Raw genomic sequence first — 20849 nt, 5'->3', positions numbered from 1 at the left:
CCCATTGCAAGAAAGATCAATCTAGTAGGCCAAACCAAACTAATAATTCGAAGAGACTTGCAAAGATAACCAATCATACATAAAAGAATCCAGAGAAGATTCAAATATTGTTCATAGATAAACTTGATCATAAACCCACAATTCATCGGTCTCAACAAACACACCGCAAAAGAAGATTACATCGAATAGATCTCCACAAGAGAGGGGTAGAACTTTGTATTGAGACCCAAAAAGAGAGAAGAAGCCATCTAGCTAATAAGTATGGACCCATAGGTCTGAGGTAAACTACTCACACTTCATCGGAGAGGCTATGGTGTTGATGTAGAAGCCATCCGTGATCGATGCCCCCTCCGGCAGAGATCCGGAACAGGCCCCAAGATGGGATCTTGTGGATACAGAAAGTTACGGCGGTGGAATTAGGGTTTGGGCTCCGTATCTGATCGTTAGGGGGTACGTAGGTATATATAGGAGGAAGAAGTACGTCGGTGGAGCAATAGGGGGCCCACGAGGGTGGAGGGCGTGCCTGGGGGGGGGGGGTAGGCGCGCCACCCTACCTCGTGGCCTCCCTGTTGGTTGCTCGACGTAGGGTCCAAGTCTCCTGGGTTTTGTTCGGTGAGAAAATCACGTTCCTGAAGGTTTCATTCCGTTTGGACTCCGTTTGACATTCCTTTTCTTCGAAACCATAAAATAGGCAAAAAAAACAGCAATTCTGGGCGGTTAATAGATTAGTCCCAAAAATAATATAAAAGTGGATAATAAAGCCCAATAATGTCCAAAACAGTAGATAATATAACATGGAGCAATCAAAAATTATAGATACGTTGGAGACGTATCAAGGTAAAACCCTATGTCCAGCTTGATTATATTCGGTGTGTGTATAAGGGTTACAAGAGTTGATCTACCTCGAGATCGTAATTGCTAAACCCTAAATATCTAGCATGTAATTTTCTCTCCCCTACAGACCTTACACTCTAGTTTATATACACACCGTAGGGGCCTAGGGTTGTACAGAGTCGGTTTGCAGAGGAAGGAAATAGTACACCCGGACACCAACCACGCACATAGGAGTCCTACCCGGACACGGGGGATAATCTTTGTCTTCACGGCCCATCGGTCCGACCCATATCGAATAGATCGGAGTCCCGAGGACCCCCTAATCTAGGACTCCCTCAATTGGGACGCCTTCTAGCTAAACTTGACTCATCTCCAGTCCCTTCTTTATCAATAGTTATGTTAGGAAACAAAGATTAAATAGTAGTCACATCAATCGCTGTAAGATCTTCATCATTATTTTCGCAAGAACTAGAAGAACACGCTTTTACAAACCAATCTCGCTTAGCACGCATCCTAGCGGTTCTGTTAGGGCATATCTCTCTCTAAAGTGGTTTTGGTGTTTGATGACAATGCGTTTGTGGACTAATCGTATGCATTGATCATTTCAGATATTCATTCATTGGCACAAGACGATTCATTCCCCTCGGAGCTCAAAGTGAGGACCGTGTAGTTCTCCTTCGTTTCAGTTTTGCTGGACTTGACTCGTAGGAGATACCGTACTATCAAGAGGGGGTCCATATCGGAACGAGTGGGTGGAATTTGCACGTACACATCTCTTTTTCTCTCACCCCTCCTTCCTGCATCCATGGAGTATCCGTGTTATCATGGAAGTGACATAGAAGAGGTGCCAGTAGTAGTACTGTGGCCCGGAGCGGCAGTACAACCTAGTGCCACAGGTGGTAGTACTGCTGTTTTAGCACGGTAGTACCACCCATGACCATAGGCGGCGGTACAGCTCTGGTTCCACACTAGTACCGCCTCAACTCAAGACCGGCGTTTCTTGTGTCAGGTTCAGCGGCAAGAGCAGCGGTAGTACTGCTTGTAAGTGGTAGTACCACACCTAACGGCCGACTCCCACGTCTACATCAACACGCCAGAACCGCCCCTATCTGCATGAGCTGCTTATTGAGTGCAAAATAAGTCATCGCTCTGGTGGTCTAGTTTATTTCAATCCTTCTGAAGAAAATCATCACATATTATCAGCCTCCGCCTCCATCGGATGGCTCAATGGATACGCGTACAAGTTGCCATAACTACATTTCGGATAATTTCAACAACCAGCTGGGATAAACCACTGGCCGGATTACTTACAGAAATCATACGGAGTCATTTATAACCCGCCACGATCGACCTCAAGTTTCCGTGAAATCACATTGTGTTATTAACGCCAAGGATATACAATGAGTGATGCGAAGATCATTAACTCGCCACCTTCCTTCCAGCTTCAACATATGACATCGGTCCATTGTTCAGCTATGTGCCGGTTTATATCATGGCCAAGTATGAAGAATCTCAAGCCAACTCCTCGAGTCATCTTGAGACTCGGGGGGCTACGATGACATGACTCAACAAATTTTGTTAGCAAATTCAAGACCCCCAGGACGTTGAAGGGGAAGATAATCCGGTCTCGGAGGCTACCGCCATACTGGTGAAAATTTAAAGGCCGTCAGAAAATTTCTAGCTTAAAAAAGTGATTGACAATCATAGAGTTCTGGTTCAGTAGAAGAATTCTGGATTATTAGGAAGGATTCCGATTTAAAATCCGGCTGAAGGGAAAGTTGTCTCCCACAAAGCTTTGAAGCTCTCAATATCTGGTTTAAGAATTTCCGGTTCAAAAGAATAATTGATACATCTCCAACGTATCTACTTTTCCAAACACTTTTGCCCTTGTTTTCAACTCTAACTTGCATGATTTGAATGGAACTAACCCGGACCGACGCTATTTTCAGCAGAATTACCATGGTGTTATTTATGTGCAGAAAAAAACGTTCTCAGAATGACCTGAAACTTCACGGAGCAACTTTTTGGAAAATATAAAAAATACATGCAAAAGATGAAGGCCACGGGGCCCACTGCTATGTCTTGATCTTGCGTTGGTTTTCCCCGAAGAGGAAGGGATGATGCAGCAGAGTAGCGTAAGTATTTCCCTCAGTTTTTGAGAACCAAGGTATCAATCCAGTAGTAGCCCACACTCAAGTCCCTCGTACCTGCACAAAGTGATAGCTACTCGCAACCAACGCGATTAGGGGTTGTCAAGCCCTTCACAGTCACTTACGAGAGTGAGATCTGATAGATAGAATATTTTTGGTATTTTTGATATAAAGATGCAATGTAAAAAGTAAAGGCAAAGTAAATAGCAAAACAATATAAAAGTGATGGAGATTGATATGATGAGAATAGACCCAGGGGCCATAGGTTTCACTAGTGGCTTCTCTCAAGAGCATAAGTATCCTACGGTGGGTGAACAATTACTGTTGAGCAATTGATAGAATTGTGCATAATTATGAGAATATCTAGGCATGATCATGTATATAGGTATCACGTCCGTGACAAGTAGATCGAAACGATTCTGCATCTACTATTATTACTCCACTCATCGACCGCTATCCAGCATGCATCTAGAGTATTAAGTTAAAAACAGAGTAACACCTTAAGCAAGATGACATGATGTAGAGAGATAAATTCATGCAATATGAAATAAACCCCATCTTGTTATCCTCGATGGCAACGAAGCAATACGTGCCTTGCTGCCCCTTCTGTCACTGGGTAAGCACTTCTCCCATGGCAAGAACTACCAATCTAGTTGGCCAAACCAAACGGATAATTTGAAGAGACTTGCAAAGATAACCAATCATGCATAAAAGAATTCAGAGATGATTCAAATATTATTCATAGATAGACTTGATCATCAACCCACAATTCATCGGTCTCAACAAACACACCGCAAAAAGAAGATTACATCGAATAGATCTCCACAAGAGAGGGGGAGAACTTTGTATTGAGATTCAAAGAGAGAGAAGAAGCCATCTAGCTACTAACTATGGACCCGAAGGTCTGAGGTAAACTATGCACACTTCATCGGAGGGGCTAGGATGATGTAGAAGCCCTCCGTGATGACGGCCCTCTTTCGGCGGAGCTCCGGAACAGGCCCCAAGATGGGATCTCGTGGATACAGAAAGTTGCGGCGGTGGAATTAGGTTTTTGGCTCCTGTTCTGATCGTTTGGGGGTACGTGTGTATATATAGGAGGAAGGAGTATGTTGGTGGAGCACCAAGGGGCCCACGAGGCAGGAGGCGCGCCCTAGGGGGGGCGCCCCCCACCCTCGTGACCACCTCTTTGATCCCTTGGAGTAGGGTCCAAGTCTCCTGGATCATGTTTGGTGAGAAAATCACGTTTCCGAAGATTTATTCCATTTGGACTCCGTTTGATATTCTGTTTATCCGAAACACTGAAATAGGCAAAAAACAACAATTCTGGGCTGGGCCTCCGGTTAATAGGTTAGTCTCAAAAATAATATAAAAGTGGAAAAACAGTGATGGGTTGGATGAGATTTATCATGTAATCGAGTTAGTTTTGTTAGGGTTTGATCCCTAGTATCCACTATGTTCTAAGATTGATGTTTCTATGATTTTGCTATGCTTAATGCTTGTCACTAGGGCCCGAGTGCCATGATTTCATATCTGAACGTATTATGTTTTCATCAATATATGAGTGTTCTTGATCCTATCTTGCAAGTCTACTGTGACCTATTATGTGTTATGATCCTTTAACCCCGAAGTGACAATAATCGGGATACTTACCGATGATGACCGTAGTTTGAGGAGTTCATGTATTCACTATGTGTTAATGCTTTGTTCCGGTACTCTATTAAAAGGAGGCCTTAATATCCCTTAGTTTCCGTAAGGACCCCACTGCCACGCGAGGGTAGGACAAAAGATGCCATGCAAGTTCTTTTCCATAAGCATGTATGAGTATATTCGGAATACATGCCTACATTATATCAATGAACTGGAGCTAGTTCCGTGTCACCCTAGGTTATGACTGTTACATGATGAACCGCATCCGGCATAATTCTCCATCACCGATCCATTGCCTACGAGCTTTTCCTATATTGTTCTTCGCTTATTTACTTTCCCGTTGCTATTCCTATCATCACTACAAAATACCAAAAACATTACTTTTACTACCATTACCTTTTGTTACCGTTACCACTACTATCATATTACTTTGCTACTAAATACTTTGCTGCGGATACTAAGTTTCTAGGTGTGGTTGAATTGACAGCTCAGCTGCTAATACTTGAGAGTATTCTTTGGCTCCCCTTGTGTCGAATCAATAAATTTGGTTTGATTACTTTACCCTCAAAAATTGTTGCGATCCCCTATACCTGTGGGTTATCAAGACTATTTTCTGGCACCGTTGCCGGGGAGCATAGCTCTATTCTTTGAGACACTTGGGATTTATATCTACTTATCATATGAAGAACTTGAAATATCCAAGAACCAAGATTTATCCCTCAACTACGAGGGGAGGTAAGGAACTGCCATCTAGCTCTGTACTTGATTCACCTTCTGTTTTGAGTAAGCTTGCGACACCTAAAATTGCTTCTGCTATTCGTTCTGATATGTCGCATGTTATTGATGATGCTACTTCTGCTATGCATGATACTTATGATGAAACTACTTCTATGCTTGATACTATTGTGCCACTTGGTGAATTTCTGGATGAACAGCTTGCTAGGGCTAGAGAGATTGAAAATATTGAATCTGATAATACTGATGAAAGTGATGATGAAGAATCACTTGTTATTCCTGAGGGTTATGTTTTGATCAAGAAGCCTCTTTAGCTATTTTAGCTTGCAAAGATAGATACGAACTTAAGAGGTTATTAGCTAAATGGAATAAGCAATCTCTAAATGCTAGAATGAAACCTGACCCTGCTTTTGCTACTTCACCTATCTGTGTTACCGATAAGGATTATGAATTCTCTGTTGATCCTAATATAATTACTTTGGTTGAATCTGATCCTTTTCATGGCTATGAATCTGAAACTGTTGTGGCACATCTTACTAAATTAAATGATATAGCTACCCTGTTTACTAAAGATGAGAGAACTTGCTACTTTTGTATCCTTAAAATATTTCCGTCCTCATTAAAGGGTGATGCTAAGATATGGTTTAATTCTCTTGATCCTGGTTGTGTGCGTAGTCCCCAGGATATGATTTATTACTTCTCTGCTAAATATTTCCCTGCTCATAAGAAACAAGCTGCTTTAAGGGATATATATAATTTTGTGCAAATTGAAGAAGAGAGTCTCCCACAAGCTTGGGGGAGGCTTCTCCAATTACTTAATGCTTTGCCTCACCATCCTCTTAAGAAAAATGAAATACTTGATATCTTTTATAATGGACTAACCGATGCTTCCAGAGATTACCTGGATAGTTGTGCTAGTTCTGTTTTCTGGGAAAAACACCGGATGAAGCTGAAATTCTATTGAATAATATGTTGACAAATGAAATAATTGGACACCTCCGGAGCCAATTCCTGAGCCTATTCCTAAACCAACTCCGAAGAAGAGGGGTATTCTACTTCTCAGTCCTGAAGATATGCAAGAGGCAAAGAAATCTATGAAAAAAAGGTATTAAACTGAAGATGTTAAGAAATTACCTCCTATTGAAGAAATACATGGTCTTGATTTACCGCCTGTTGAAGAAACTCATGGTCTTGATAACCCGACACAGGTAGTAAAGGTAAGTTCTCTCTATAGATATGATAAAGCTGAAATCCCATTTACTAAGTTTGTTAGCCCATGCTTAGATGAGTTTGATAAATTTATGGCTAAGCAAGAAGATTTTAATGCTTATTTTGGTAGACAATTGAAATACAATTCAAATATGCTTGAACACTTGGGTGATTATATGGCTAATGTTAAAGGTGAACTTAAACTCATTAGTAAACATGCTTATATGGTTACCACTCAAGTAGAACAAGTACTTAAAGCTCAAAATGAGTTGCTCAATGAATTGAATAGTAAGAATAATGGTAACGCTATTAGAGTTATGACTAGAGGTGGCAGAATGACTCAGGAACCTTTGTATCCTGAAGGCCATCCTCAGAGAATTGAGCAAGATTCTTAGAGAAATAATGTAGATGCACCTAGTCCTTCTAAAAGGAAGAAAAAGAAAAATGATTGGACTTTGCATGCTCCTAGTGAACCTATTACTGAAACACACAAGAATCCAAATGATATTTCTATTTCTGATGCTGAAACTCAATCTGGTAATGAACCTGAATCTAGTAATAATGTTACTAATAATGTTCATGATGATGCTCAACCTAGTAATGATAATGATATAGAAATTGAACCTGCTGTTGATCTTGATAACCCACAATCAAATAATCAATGTTATGTAAGAAAGACTTTGTTGCTAGGAAACATGGTAAAGAAAGAGAACCATGGGTTCAGAAACCCATGCCTTTTCCTCCCAAACCATCCAAGAAAAAGGATATGAGGATTTTGAGCGCTTTGCTGAAATGATTAGACCTATCTTTTTGCGTATGCGATTAACTGATATGCTTAAAATGAATCCTTATGCCAAGTATATGAAAGAAATTGTTACAATTGAAAGAAAGATACCGGAAGCTGAAATTTTCACCATGCTTGCTAATTATACTTTTAAGGGTGGAATACCTAAGAAACTTGGAGATCCCTGTGTACCCACTATACCATGCTCTATTAAAAGAAACTATGTCAAAACTGCTTTATGTGATCTTGTAGCTAGTGTTAGTGTCATGCCTCTCTCTTTATATCATAGACTTGATTTGAATAAGTTGACACCTACTGAAATATCTTTGCAAATGGCTGATAAATCAACTGCTATACATGTCGGTATTTGTGAGGATGTGCATGTTGTAGTTGCAAACATTACTATTTTAACGGACTTTGTTATTCTTGGTATTCCCAAGGACGATAGTATGTCTATTATTCTTGGAAGACCCTTTTTGAATACTGCAGGGGTTGTTATTGATTGCACTAAAGGCAATGTCACTTTTCATGTTAATGGTAATGAGCATACGGTACACTTTCCGAGGAAACAACCTCAAGTTCATAGTATCAACTCTATTGGAAAAATTCCATCGATTATATTTGGAGGTTTTGAATTTCCTCTTCCTACTGTCAAGAAGAAATATGATATTCTTATTATTGGGGATGTGCACATCCCTGTTGAGGTAACATAGTGTTATTCAAAATTTCTCTGGTTCCGTGTTATTCGGAATGAGTTCGTTAACAAGACTTGATCAACCTTGTTAGTGGATTCCTTTTGATGATCATGAGATGGATGAAACTAGAAGGCACAACCTTCTGTACCCCACTTTTACTTTTTGTTATTTATATTAAATAAAATAAAAATAAATATTTTTCTGTCTGTTATCTGATTATCCGTGCAATATAAAAATACCCCAAAAATAAAAGTTCTCCAAATGCCCTAAAATATAAATATGATTTTTTTCTAGAGTATTTGAGAATATTTGGCATCGAGAACACAGCAGGGGGTTCAACCACCTGCCCACGAGGGTGGAGGGCGCGCCCTACCCCCTTGGGCGCGCCCCCTGCCTCGTGGGCCCACAGTGGCCCTCCTCCACTTTTTCCTGCACCCACACACTTCTTCTTCCTCCCACAAACACGAATATCCAGCTCAAGCACGAGCTCTAGCTCATCTTGCTACCATTTTCGATCTCCTTGCTCAAAGCACCTCTCACAAAACTGCTTGGGGAGATTGTTCCTTGGTATTTGACTCCTCCATTGGTCCAATTAGTTTTTGTTCTAGTGCTTTATTCATTGCAAATTTTTGCTGCTTAGGTGACCCTGTTCTTGAGCTTGCATGTCAAATTTATATGGTCAAAAGTAGTTTTGATGCATGATATAGGCCCTATGCACTTGTAGGAGTAGTTGCTATCAATATTATTGAGTTTGGTTTACTTTTATTTTGAAGTTACTAAAAAATTTCAGAATTCTTCAGAGAAAGAAAAATGCTTAGGAAAATGTTCCAAGGTGGTTCTTCAAGGAAGCAAGGACCCATGCTTGCAATGCGTGATGCTGATGATGAGCCACCAAGAGACGCTCCAGTGAGTCCTTGTGAATGGCCTTCTGAGAACTTTATGGATCGAGCGGGAATTAAGGAAGAATTTAACGCATATTTGTGTAACGCTGATCTTGTGAGCTTCTAGGAAGAGAAGTGTAGTCAGTATCGCAATCTCACTAGTACCTTTGTGAGGAGGTTTGAATTTTCATCTTCACGCAATTCTCCAACTGTCATGTTTCATCTTTATGAAAATTCTTATACTATGGACTTAGAGGATTTTACCACTGCTTGCAAACTTCCACAATGGGGTAGTATAAGGGATCCTCGCAAATCTGAATTTAGAGATTTTCTTGCTAGCATAACTGTGGGAGAATCTAGAGATATAACACAAGACACCATAGGGAGCATTCACTTTCCTGCTATACATTATTTTCCTCTCTTCATAGGTAGATGCATAAATGGTAAAAATGAAGCATGTCATATGTGTGTTCCTGACCTCAGTATTCTTAGGAGTGCTGTGTTAGGAGACCAATCTTACAATTTGGGAGCCATTGTTGCATGTAGGTTGCATCTTAATAGATTTAATGGAGATTTCTTTGGAGGAATTTATGCAACCCGCATAGCTAATTTTCTTTGTGTAGCCATACGCAAAGATGATATTGAATTACCACCTGCTTACCTAGACTTTAATGCTATGGTTCACCACCAGTTTGTCGAGAGGAATGAATCACCTCTCCAGTATCAACTAATCTTTGACAGACGTCGTGCTGTCCATATTACTCTCCCTGCTCCTGCCTTCTTTGATCATTAGGCAAAAGGAATATATGTTATTACCAGGGAGGAGGCAGATGAGTACGAGAGGAGAGCGGAGGCCGCTCGTCACCACACTGCAGCTCAGGAGGCGATAGCCGCTGCATCTCAGTACGACCCCAGCTATTATTGTGGATATCCGCCAGGCCAGTCGTGGCCCTAGACCAACTTAGGCCAAAAGCCTAAGCTTGGGGGAGTACGTATTTCTCACCGACATTACATTTATGTTCACACACTCATTGCTAGATGTCGGTGCTCATACTTTTTCATTTGTATCATCCATGCTAGTTTCTTTCCTTTTTATGCTTTCTTCTTGTGTGTTCAATAAACCTTAACAAAAACAAAAAAAATTAGTTGTAGCTTTTAATTAGTTTACTTTCCATGCTTGTAGTAGTAACTAAAAATAAAACCCAAAAATATTTCCTATTCTTCTTTTTCTTGTTGGGGGCTTTCCCTTGTTGAAGTGGCTCTTATATGCATAATGTTGATCTGACAAAAGAGCCCATATTGCCTTGTCTTCTTCCATTTATTGAATGCTTGTAGATTCTAGCTTAGTCCAATGCACGTGCACTATTATTATTATTCACATCGTTCGGTCGTGCAAGTGAAAGGCAATTATGACGATATATGATGGACTGACTGAGATGAGAAAAGCTGGTATGAACTTGACCTCTTTTGTTTTTGTAAATATGATTAGTTCATCGTTCTTGATTCAGCCTATTATGAATAAACATGTTTGCAATGACAATTAGAGATCATAGTTTCTTGTGCCATGCTTGATTAGCTATGAGTTATAATGGTTTACCTTGCGTGCCAACATGCTATTAAAATGGTTGTGATGTGGTATGATAGGGTGGTATCCTCCTCTGAATGATTTAAGTGACTTGACTTGGCGCATGTTCACGCATGTAGTTGAAACAAAATCAACATAGCCTTCACGATATTTATGTTCATGGTGGATTATATCCTACTCATGCTTGCATTCGGTGTTGATTAATTTTAATGCATGTTCATGACTATTTTCTCTCTCTAGCTGGTCGCTTCCCAGTCTTTTGCTAGCCTTCACCTGTACTAAGCAGGAATACTGCTTGTGCATCCAATCCCTTAAACCCCAAAGTTATTCCACATGAGTCCACTGTACCTACCTATATACGGTATCTACCTGTCGTTCCAAGTAAATTTGTATGTGCCAAACTCTAAACCTTCAAATAAATATCCTGTTTTGTATGCTCGAATAGCTCATGTATCAACTAGGGCTATCCGTATCTTCCATGTTAGGCGGGTTATTCTCAAGAGGAGTGGACTCCGCTCCTCACTCACGAGAAAGTAGCTGGTCACTGGGATGCCCAATCCCATGCTTTATGCAAACTAAATCAAAATAATTGCAAACAAAACTCCCCCTGGGACTCTTGTTAGTTGGAGGCACTCGTTGTTTCGAGCTAGCCATGGATTGATGCTTGTTGGTGGAAGGGGGAGTATAAACTTTACCATTCTGATTGGGAACCGCCTATAATGTGTGGAGCATGGAAGATATCGCCATCTCTTGGTTGTTATGTTGACAATGAAAGTATACCGCTCAAAATATTATTCAGCTCTGTTTAAAAACCGAGCTCTGGCACCTCTACAAATCTCCGCTTCCCTCTACGAAGGGCCTATCTATTTACTTTTATGCTGAGTCATCATCCTCTTATTAAAAAGCACCAGTTGGAGAGCACCGCTGTCATTTGCATTCATTATTGTTAGTTTACATTGAGTATGACTTGACTGGATCTCTTTTACCATGAATTACGATGTCTAGTCAGTCCTTGGTCTTTAAAGGTGCTCTCCATTTATGTTTTGCGGTCTCAGAAAGGGCTAGCGAGATACCACCTTGTTATATCATATTATGATTGTTTTGGGAAAGTGTTGTCATTCGAGATATATTATTATTGCTCGCTAGTTGATTATGCCATTGATATGAGTAAACATGAGGGGAATTAGGGAGAGATGATCCGTTAACCCCGAAGTAACAATAATCGGGATACTTACCGGTGATGACCGTAGTTTGAGGAGTTCATGTATTCACTATGTGTTAATGCTTTGTTCCGGTACTGTATTAAAAGGAGGTCTTAATATCCCTTAGTTTCCGTAAGGACCCCGCTGCCACGGGAGGGTAGGACAAAAGATTTCATGGAAGTTCTTTTCCATAAACACGTATCACTATATTCGGAATACATGCCTACATTATATTAATGAACTGAAGCTAGTTCTATGTCACCCTAGGTTATGACTGTTACATGATGAACGGCATCCGGCATAATTCTCCATCACCGATCCATTGCCTACGAGCTTTTCCTATATTGTTCTTCGCTTATTTACTTTCCCGTTGCTATTGCTATCATCACTACAAAATATCAAAAACATTTCTTTTACTACCGTTACCTTTTGTTACCGTTACCACTACTATCATATTACTTTGCTACTAAATACTTTGCTGCAGATACTAAGTTTCCAGGTGTGGTTGAATTGACAACTCAGCTGCTAATACTTGAGAGTATTCTTTGGCTCCCCTTATGTCGAATCAATAAATTTGGGTTGAATACTTTACCCTCAAAAACTGTTGCGATCCCCTATACTTGTGGGTTATCAATAATCTTTTGCAAGTTCGAGTTCTCAGGAAAAATTAAATGGACCAAAGAGAGTCTGTTGCAAAAGCACAGCTCAAACATAAGTGCCCCTTGAGCACAGCTCACAATATCACTTGGGGGCTCTGGTCGTATCCGAACCATACCTTATACCCTTTTGATTGGCGTAAGGCCACCAGGATGATCACTTGGGGGCTCTGGTCGTATCCGAACCATAGCTTATACCCTCTTGATCGGCGTAAGGCCACCAGGATGATCACTTGGGGGCTCTGGTCGTATCCGAACCATAGCTTATACCCTCTTCATCGGTGTAAGGCCACCAGGATGATCACTTGGGGGCTTTGTTCATATCCAAACCATAGCTTATACCCTCTTGATCGGCGTAAGGCCACCAGGATGATCACTTGGGGGCTTTGGTCGTATCCAAACCATAGCTTATACCCTCTTGATCGGCGTAAGGCCACCAGGATGATCACTTAGAGGCTCTGGTCGTATCCGAACCATAACTTAAATCCTCTTGATCGGCTCAAGGACACATACATATACATCATCATATATTGCATCATAAATTGCATCGTCATTACATCATCATTACACCATCATAGCATACATCATATGTGCATGGATATACTGGTTTATACGGTAGGAATCGGTTTTCAGGCCGGGTTATATTATTCATGTCAGGACCCCGATTCCATATCACATCGATCTAGCCGGTAACACCTCATATCACATTGCGGCCTCACGCACGGTATTCCCACGGGCGCCGCCTTACCATGGCCCGGGACCGTTTGCGCCTTTTGGCTCATGTATATGATAGTGTCTGATGTAGACCAAACCTCGATGGCGAGATCTGATCCGTTGTTGCGGCCCGACCTTTCACGACACTCCACCACCAGCAGTAGCAACCTCTCGCCCGCGCACGCGATGTACACGAAGTATAGGGTTTGAGCCTTGCGGTCCAGCACGAGAAAACCAATCTCGACAAAGGTACTCACGCACAAAACAATTTCCACGAAGAGAAATCGCAACACAGAGGTTTTCTAAAGATCCCTCCAAAACTTGATACGGGTGTCTACCCTGAAAAACACATCGTGTCTATTTCATATAAAAATAACCTCCTCTTACATGGCTCACGTACCTAACCTTATATAATGATTGACCCATCTAACAAACTCAAGACATCTATCCATGAAAGAATCTATCCTTCTATTAATTTAAATAGAGCATGCCTTTTACATCTCGACAAGTACTATACTGACTTAAACAAAATAACTGAGATAAAAAGAAACCTATCTAGACTGTTGCACCATCTTCAAACATCTCCTATTCTCCAGGTGGGCCCCATCCCACTTCCTTCAAGGAAAGATGAACACGTACAAAACTTCTTTTCCAAGGAGCTTGTTCCTTGTGTGGACAGAAAAGAAATAAATGTCTGCTATTTATCTTCTTGACCGATCCCAACAAATAAGCACTTTCTATTTCATATCCTACTAGCACGTTGCATACATGCATTACTTCTCCATCGAAAATAGGTTGCCAAAACCCTAATCTTTTGCCTGCATGCCAATCGAAATTACCAAAGAAATCACGTGCATGTATAGGTTCCGGATGCACTGCTATTCCTTGTACTAGTTCCAATATATATTCTTCTCCGTAGTCTTCTTCGTTTGGCTGAACAATACTCATCTCTCTTGGTATATCTGGATGCAATTTTGTAGCAACAACTAGTTCATTTTCAAAGCTCTGTCGTAAATACGACGACACATATATGTCCCCAACAGTGACCAACGGAGTTGTGGTATCTTGATTCTGAGGAGCAGCTTGTACATCGTCATTGTTGTTGGTCTGACTATAATCGAAATTGGTCGTATCATCCTCTCCCCCTTGAAAAGAAACCGTCCTCGGTTTCGGGTCTTTCTCTTCAGCAATATTTATATGTGTAGACTGATCAACCATTGTAGAAATATTAGTAGTTTTGACGTTCTTCCTTTCTGCCTCTTTCTTTATCTTATCAAGATGTTCTCTCCTCCAAGCAATAAATAGATCCTCACCCATTGGCACGAGGCTGCACTTCTTACCCCTCTTGACGGTATATCTATGTGATTTGCAATCATACACAACATCATGATTTTTGTACCATGGCTCGCCCAACAACAAGTGGCACGACACCATCAGCATTGGAATCACATCGCACAAAACCTCGCAAAAGAATTTTCCTAACAAAAATGGTACCTCAGTTTGGTGCGTGACACTGAGCTCTTCATGACCCCAACGGAACAAGTATGGTTTTGGATGTGCTATTATCGGTATCTCCAGTTTCTCCACCATCTTGATGCTTGATGCGTTGATCAAATTCATATGATCAATCGTCATAGCACACGATCTCTCTCCCACTACCACATGGGTGTGAAAAAGCCTAGTCCAACGGCCTTCCTCCTCCAACTAAAATCCATAGCTTAACTTACTGAATAACGATGCGCTCGCCATCTTCATCATAGTGTCGTGAACAACCTGATGCTCTGAATACCACCTAATGTGGCAAGAACTAGCAAGTTGCTAATTCACGCGTGTAGATGGCCCGATCTTTCACGGCGATGCTTGATCAATAGTTCGTCCCCTTGTTCCTCCTCGCAACCTTTAAGATAATTTTCACCTGTGTACAAAAATACACAAACGAAAATAATGACCCCCTCGGATCAGCACGTAGGCGTCGATGTGATGATCAACCCTCCGTCGCTAGTAAATTTTTCACGATGGAAAAATCACATATGATACACAAGATATGACCGCCCGTAACTCGGACATTTTCTGTATATCTCATACTCGAAAATAAAACTCCAAACTAATCTCCCATACATGGCCGTAGCCTGGCGTTTAAATATCCATCTCACGTCCGTGCCAACTAGAAAAAAAGAACTAACACAAATATCTTCCTAAACAAGTCGTGCAAGACTTGAACTACTTTGAAGGAAACAAAATCTTAACAAACTAGGCAAACCGTGATTACTAATCTATCTAAGAAACCTTCCTAATAAAATATTCTAGTTGACAATCATGTACGTATGCATGCACTTTTGAGATTGCATGCAAACGCCTTGTTCCACAGCAATCAAAATTGCACCGATCCTGATCCATCCTGGTGGAGTTCTAAACGTGGGTTGCACCTCTTCTGCTTCTGGTTCCTTGCTCGTCATCGGTTGAATAATGTTGTTGTGAACCCCTAGCGCTTGTACATATTTATTTTCATCTCTTATTTTTGGACCACATAATACTCGCAACTTTCCATCCGTTCCATGGTGAATATTATGTTGCATCACACTGGGTCTGCTCTGACAAGGTATATTATAGTTCTTTGTACCATAGTTTGAGCGAGTAATTAAATTACCACTCATCTCTTTCATTGAATTTCCATGTGTCACCATGGTCATATCAGTGTCGCTAGCATCCATATGACAGAGCACCCGGGCCGACATGGCTAGTCGCGAACCCAAAGCGGCGCAGACCTATGGAGACAGGCATACATGAATCACATCGAGCATGTCGGTCATCAGCGAGTGAATCCGGGCTGTAGCACTAGGCTAACAGTACTCCGGGGAACCCAGGCTATAGCAGGCTAGGCAGGACTCCGGATGTCACCGTGTGACATTTCCCCGAAGGGACAGACATAGGAACGAAGTGAAACACATGCCGGCCAGTCAAGTGTCCTAAGCACTAGTGCTGGGCTAGCAGGACTCCGGTGAACCGGGCTGTAGCGGACTACTATGGCTCGAGGAGCACTAGACTACATTTCCCCATAAGAAAGGCTGCCAAGGATAAACAACTAGATTGTCGGATCCCACTCATACCAAGCATTTCAATCATACACACAATATGCCCGATATGAGTACATACAACATGGCATCACAACAAAACTCTACAACTCAAGTACTTTATTTAAAGGCTCCAGAGATCCATACATAACATGTTCATACAGGTAGGGGTCACATGACCCGACACTCAAGTCATACAAACATACAAGCACATGCGGAAGCAAATAGTCTGTGTACAGACACTAGAAAGCAAAAGGCTTCTCGAAGCCTGTCTATCTACATAGGGCCCTCCATGGCCGGGATCACCACATGGGTGGCTAGTCACTCGTCTACATCGAGGTCTACATAAAACCCATCAGAGGGGGCGGTGTTGTCGTCTGAAAACAGTAATTAAGCAAACATGAGTACAAAGGTACTCAGCAAGTCTTACATCAGAACCTACTATACATGCTTGTTCTCAAGAAGGTGGTGGAGTTATTGCAGCAAGCGAGCTTTGACTCTTGGCTAAGCTATCCTACGAGACTCCACTAGTAAAACAGTTTTCGCACATGAGTCCACTAATCACCCACACAATACTCCACCAGGGAACCTCCCTCGTCATCCTACGAGAGGGCCATCCTTGGTACTCACACTTATCTTGAGTCTTTTAGTAGTATCCATTAACTTGTTTATGAACTGTATAGGTAACCAAGTAGTCCTTTACCGCGGATGCGGCTATTCGAATAGTTTTATACCCTGCAAGGGTGTACTTCTTCATACACGCTTTCACCACTTACCGCCGTTTACTCAACATGTACTCGGCAACCTTCAAGTGGAAGCCCAACGAGGGTGTCGGCCATGTCCTACCTAAACACTCAAGCCTCTAGTCCAGGTTTATCGCCTATTCAGGTTCCATCCGCTGGGAGTCCGGCCGAGGTTTCCACATACGGCCCCGAACGATGTGAACAGGGTTCCCGAGACACCAAACGGGTGACTCGGTACACCGTGCCACGGTGTATCTACCGCAACATAGCCCACCCCTAGGGTCAGTGCTACGCACGGCCGCCAACACATAACCTACAAACACCAGAAACTAATTGCAACTCCTGGACAGAGTACTAGGATGATTAAGAAGCCAAGAGGGTCAATTAAGGATTGCAATGCATGGTAGTAGCTGATTCTTAAAATCACACATACAGATCTCAGTTCTTATGGACGGCCTCAATGAAACAACCCACCATGTACTCCTACATGGCATCTCATCGATACCTTTACCAAATCATGTTCAACACATCCCTTGCATTACCGACATAATCATTTCACTCTAGCCCATCACCCAGATGAACCAGACGTGACACAACTCTAAGCATAGAAGGCATAGCAAGGTAGGAAACACAAACATGGCTCAATCAACTCCTACACATGCTAGTGGGTTTCATCTAGTTACTGTGGCAATGACAGGTCATGCAGAGGATAAGGGTTCAACTACCGTAGCACACAGTAGTTTGAATCGCGTTGTCTTAATGCAGTAAACAAGAGCAGAAGCGAGAACATGGGTTTGTATCAGAATGATCAATGGATTGCTTGCCTGTTGTAGTGGTAGTAGGGTACTGCCCTTCAGACGGATACTCGGGGTTATCCTCGGAGGCAGAACCTACCACGAAAGACACACCGAACATGATCAACACATGACAATATGCAACAATATGATGCATGCTATGACATGGCAAAATGAAAGTGTCTTGGCCTAATGCAAGCTAAAACAGAAAGGAATGAGCTCATTTGAATCAAAGATTCAAATGTTAGCTCATTTATCATGGCCTTATTAGTGCATTATCTTATTCTGCTTAAACAGCAAGGTTAACTTGTTTTTTCATGCATGAAACCATTACAGATGGATAGATTGAATTTTTCTAATCATTTTTCATATATAAATTGTTGGATTTGGAGCTATGGTTAATTTTCTATGATATTTAGAAGTTTTAGCTATTTTCTGGATTTTCCAATATAAGAATAATTCCAGTAATTGAATTAATGCGTCAGCATGACATAGGTGTGACGTCAGCGGGTCAACTGGGTCGGCCAGGTCAAACCTGACTGGTGGGCCCTGTCTGTTAGTGTCTCAGCTAATTAACAGAATTATGTTAGTGCTAATTAACTGTGAATGGGGCCTGGGCCCACATGTCAGTGACTAAACTAATTAAAATTAGTTAAAACTAATCCTAAACTAATTAGTAGGCCGGCCCCACCTGTCATAGACTCAGGGGGGAAGTCAACCTGGGCCCACATGGGGTCAAACAGAGTCAAACTTGCTGGCGTTTAGCCGCCGGCGAGGCCAGACGCGGCGGAGGGCTCGGGTTTTGCACTCCGGCGACCAAAAAGATGGCGGAGACCATCTACGTGTTGCAGGGAGTGAGCCGCGTCAAGTGGTGGCAGTAGGTGGAGCTGGGGTGGCCGGAGGCGACGGCAGCGAGCACGTCCGCGGCGGCCGGAGTTCGGGCGAGGTTGAACTAGTCGCTAGCAGGCATGGCGAGGGGCATGCAGAGGTGCTACGGGCTCCTGCGAGTGCGTTGAAGATGAAGGCGTGCTCGGTTGTGACCCAACGTGGCTGTGGCCATGACGGCGACGTGCGGTGGCGGCGGCGAGCTTCGGCTCCGATGGCCATGGTGGTTAGAGGGCGCGGACGAGCGCAGGGAGAGGGGGAAATGGGTCAGTAGCTCACTACGGTTGCAGGGGAGCGAACGGTGAGCTCGGGGGAGAGATGGAGTGAGCGGGGCGGTGAGGGGGATCTCCGGCGACCGAGGTTGAAGACGAGCTCGGTGCAGCGTCTCCGGGGGGAGCGAGCACTCGGGGATGGGTCGAGGCAAAGCAGCGGACGACGGCGGAGCTTCTTGGCACGGCGAGGCAACGAGTGGACGGCAGTGGCTGCGGTGGAGCTTGTCAACGGCGACGGCTGCGCTCGGCAGTGAATGGGGAGAGAGCCAGAGAGGGGGAGAGGCCACGGGGAGAGTGGGGAGAAAGAGAGGGGGACGTGGGGGAGTGCGTGGCACTCGTAGGCGCGTCTGGGGCGTCGGCGGAAGCAGGAGGTGGCCGGCGTGTGGCCGCGGGCGCCGGCCACGCGCTTCTCGTCCTCCTCGCGAGAGGAGAAGGACGATTGGCAGGGGCCACTGGACTGGGCCGAGACGGTGGGCCAAGTGGGCTGCGCCAGGTAAGTCCATGTTCTCTCTCTCTTTTTCTGTTTTTTAATTTATTCTATTATTTCTGTAACTTCAAGGCTTTATTAAAAATGCCAGGGCATTTCCAAAAATCATAAAATTAATCATGGCCACTGCTTAGAATATATCCAACAGCAAACATTTTAGTTTATGATTATTTGAGCATTTAAAATATTTTATAGCATTTAAATGCCCAAATGCAAATACTATAAGAATTAATCCAATGACCTTATGATGTCCTAGAAAAATGTGCACCATTTTTGTCAAAGGTTTTAACCCAAAACAAAAAGGGTGGGCTTTTTAGAAGGGCATTTCAGGTTCATTCAAAAAGTTTTTAGTAAACCCTAGTTGTTCCAGGGGGGTGCTGGGGGTTCTGTCATCCCCATTTCAAATTTAAGAGAAGTTTAAATATGATGCACACTCTAATGCTTGAACTAGCTAGGGTGTGACAACTCACTCCCACTCAAAAGAATCTTGTCCCGAGATTTAGGATCCTCCGGGAAGAAGGTGGGGTACTCGAGTCGAAGACAATCCTCCCTTTCCCAAGTGGCCTCTTTCTCGGAATGGTGTGACCATTGAACCTTGAGAAACTTGATATTATGGTGTCGAGTGGTATGCTCGGCTTGATCAAGGATACGGATGGGATATTCCTGATATGAGAGGTTATCTTGTAGATCAAGCGTTTTGTGGTCCACTCCACGGATAGGATCCGCGAAGCAACGCCTGAGTTGAGAAACGTGGAAGACATCATGAACTCTGGAAAGATGCGAAGGTAGTTCCAATTGGTAGGCAACTTCTCCTCGTTTGGCAAGAATGCGAAAGGGTCCGATGTAACGAGGAGCCAATTTGCCTTTGATACCGAAACGATGGGTTCCCTTTAACGGAGTAACCCGAAGGTAAGCCTTCTCGCCGACTTCATAAGTCATGAGCTTATGTTTACGATCATATTGGCTCTTTTGACGAGATTGGGCTATTTTCAATTTCTCACGAATAACGCGAACCTGCTCTTCTGCTTCCTGAATCATATCCGGGCCAAAGAGTTGTCTTTCCCCGGTTTCTGACCAGTTAAGAGGCGTTCGACATTTTCGTCCATAGAGAACTTCGAAAGGAGCTTTGCCCAAGCTAACTTGATAACTATTGTTATAAGCAAACTCCGCGAATGGAAGGCATTTCTCCCAACCCATTCCGAATGAGATGACAGAAGCTCGGAGCATATCTTCCAGAATTTGATTGACTCGCTCTACTTGACCACTTGATTGAGGATGGAAGGCGGTGCTAAAAGAGAGACGAGTTCCCATAGCATTTTGGAAACTTTCCCAAAATCGAGAGGTGAAGAGACTTCCACGGTCTGAGTTAATTTCCAATGGGACACCATGAAGAGACACTATTCGGGAGATGTATAAATCAGCTAGCTGGCTAGCGGGGATACTCTCACGAACAGGTAGGAAATGGGCTACTTTGGAAAGACGGTCGATCACGACGAAGATGGCAT

Source organism: Triticum urartu, chromosome 3A (assembly GCF_056163025.1).
Source record: "Triticum urartu cultivar PI428250 chromosome 3A, HENAU_Tu73, whole genome shotgun sequence".
NCBI classification, from domain to species: Eukaryota; Viridiplantae; Streptophyta; class Magnoliopsida; order Poales; family Poaceae; genus Triticum; species Triticum urartu.
The sequence above is the reverse complement of the archived record's forward strand: the minus strand, read 5'-3'. Positions refer to the sequence as shown.